Source organism: Penaeus japonicus, unplaced genomic scaffold (genome assembly GCF_977035675.1).
Source record: "Penaeus japonicus unplaced genomic scaffold, GWHDUDI00000001_assembly GWHDUDI00000009, whole genome shotgun sequence".
Classification (NCBI taxonomy): Eukaryota; Metazoa; Arthropoda; class Malacostraca; order Decapoda; family Penaeidae; genus Penaeus; species Penaeus japonicus.
Genome location: NW_028234411.1, coordinates 36,165,711 through 36,168,210, shown reverse-complemented (window position 1 = coordinate 36,168,210; position 2,500 = coordinate 36,165,711). Strand labels below are relative to the sequence as shown.

General features: G+C 41.2%; 1 protein-coding gene across 7 annotated transcripts in view; it reads right to left on the bottom strand.

Annotated features, from left to right (window-relative positions):
• The window catches only part of Fbxl7 (F-box and leucine-rich repeat protein 7), a 312,891-nt gene that overhangs the window by 58,616 nt on the left and 251,775 nt on the right, over nucleotides 1-2,500 (bottom strand). The gene's annotated exons all lie outside the window — the stretch shown is intronic.

The window sequence follows — 2,500 nt, the reverse complement described above, 5'->3', positions numbered from 1 at the left end:
ATCTCATCATATGCCTGGCAGTTTTAGAGATGTATGTGTGTAAGAAATCCTTCAGTAGGGCTTACATACTTGATGCCTCGGTGTGTGTAAGTATCAAGTGACACTCTCAGCTTTGCGAAACGTAATGTGATATGTGTTTATGTACGTGAATGGAAAACGGCATCAATTACCTGCTCAGAGGAATAATTCACATGCAAAACGAGATCACACACACACACACACACACACACACACACACACACACGCACACACACACACACGCACACACACATCAACTTCTCTGGGCGAACCGACAGCGGGTAGACTACATTCTGATGTCCCCGCATACTAACTGCACCGTGATGTGTGTGGGCTACACATACGGGCCGACTAATGCTATTTGATGGCTCCAAATAGAGACTAGCCGGTGCTATGTAAAGGGGCCTACATACTAGCAAGTACTATGGGGATCCTCGTCAAGTTAGCTCCTAAAAGATTTCATTAAGGAGCGATGCTAGCCCGGAGACATCCTACCGGAGATCCCTAGCCCGCCCTTGAGACACGGTGGAGTTCTTGACCCTTATGCAAGGCCTACATTCAGCCCGTTGTGGAGTGTCGTTGAGTGGCTTGTATATGTCTTTCTTGTCGCTGACTTCAGGCGGATGTGTCATTAATAAGATCTTGATGAACACTGCTATGAACTCGCTACATGACAAACACCGTTATGAACACTTGAGCGGGTGAACAAAAGATTCCAAGGGGTGAGATCTCGGCTGAGGCTCACACTCAGATTCTCATATTCAAAAATATTTTATGTATTACATATCCGAGACTCATATCTTCTTTAACAATAACAACCACATTTAAAAAAAAAGTGAAAAAACGAATCTATCAATCTCGCAAATTCAAATCCAGACACATATAGTTAATAATTTCTAATACATATCCAAAATCTAACAATACTAAAAACATCTGCATACACACACAAAAGGCAACGTGAAGAAAACGAATAAAAAAGGAACCCAATAATGAATCTTGATCCTCATGAACTACAAATATAAAATGATAAATACCGCAATTACTTCTAATGACAAAGCTCGCTACTCAGCTCTCAAATGTAAATACTCTTGTCATTTCTCCGGCCGGCAACTAATAGGAATTCCACGCACGGAGAACTCTGCTGCGCATTTTCTGCTCGATGAACAGGCACTTGCCGCAAACCTATAATGCTTTAGCCTTTGCCACTAAGTTTGAATAAGTGATGTACGTCCGTCGAGATATTTAAAAGGGTGTGATATCCAGTAAATACTAGGACTGATTAATTCAATCAAGAAATGCTTAATCGCGTTTGAGATATAACAGATTTTAATCGCGTTGTAGAAGATAAAATGCTACAATGCTACGGCATTGACGTAAGAATTTGGAATATTTGCGAGTTCCTAAGAACCTCATCATAATCTTTATTAAAGCGAAGGAGTAAACACGTGAAAGGACAAGACAGAGAGGGAAAAAAATAATAATTAAACAATTTTGGTAACGCCAGAATGTTTCGACAATATTTTCCTCTTAACCACAAACACACATTCCCGACTAACAATGTTTTCTAAATTAACAAGTACCTCATCAGACCATTAAGGACAGGTAGTTAATTGGTAAGTGGGCGGGGTGACTACCTTAGTCCCAGTTTATCTAGTTAAGCCATGCTTAGACCAGATGACCAATCAAAGTGGCTGTCAACGTTAGTCTGAGAGCCAATCACAGAGCGGCGATTGAAGCCCCGAATCCCACCTCCTCTCTGCTTATCTAATTTGGAATTTCCCGTTCTCTTTTTTTCATCTTGTTTCCTTTTCTTTCATTTTTCGTACTCTCTTTTCTTCGTCGATTATATTAATAATACTATCAACATTTTGTTGCAGTTTTGCTTTTTTGCCAACCCCCCCTCTTGTATGAATTTCCCACATTTTTTTCTCTCTTCCCCTTTATTCCCCTTTCCTACTCTCCTCTCCTCTATTCTCTTACCCTCTTTTAGAGTTCCTACTTCCCCATCTTCCTATCTCCCCGATTTTACTATGGCGCATCTTTATTTCATTATTGTTCTTTTTTTTTTATTCCGTTCTTCATCTTCTCAATCTTAAAAAAAAATACTGTATCCTAATCTATTTTGCCTCCTCTTACTCCCCCCCCCTCCATCTCTCTCTCTCTCTCTCTCTCTCTCTCTCTCTCTCTCTCTCTCTCTCTCTCTCTGCCCCGCCCACCCGCCTGAAGACCTAGGGTGGATGTGCGCCGCCCACAATCCCCCTGCCCTTTGCCCAAACCCCGCCTCACGCCCTCGGGATCCGGGCGGGGAAGAAGGGCGTGTTCCTAGATATAAACGAACCAATTTGCTTTATCGGTTACAAATTATGGGTAAGGACGGAACTAAATTAAGTGGGGAATTTTATAATATAAGAAAATATGCATATATTGTGGATAGACATATCCATTCGCACACACATGTATACATATATATAAGCATAATTGA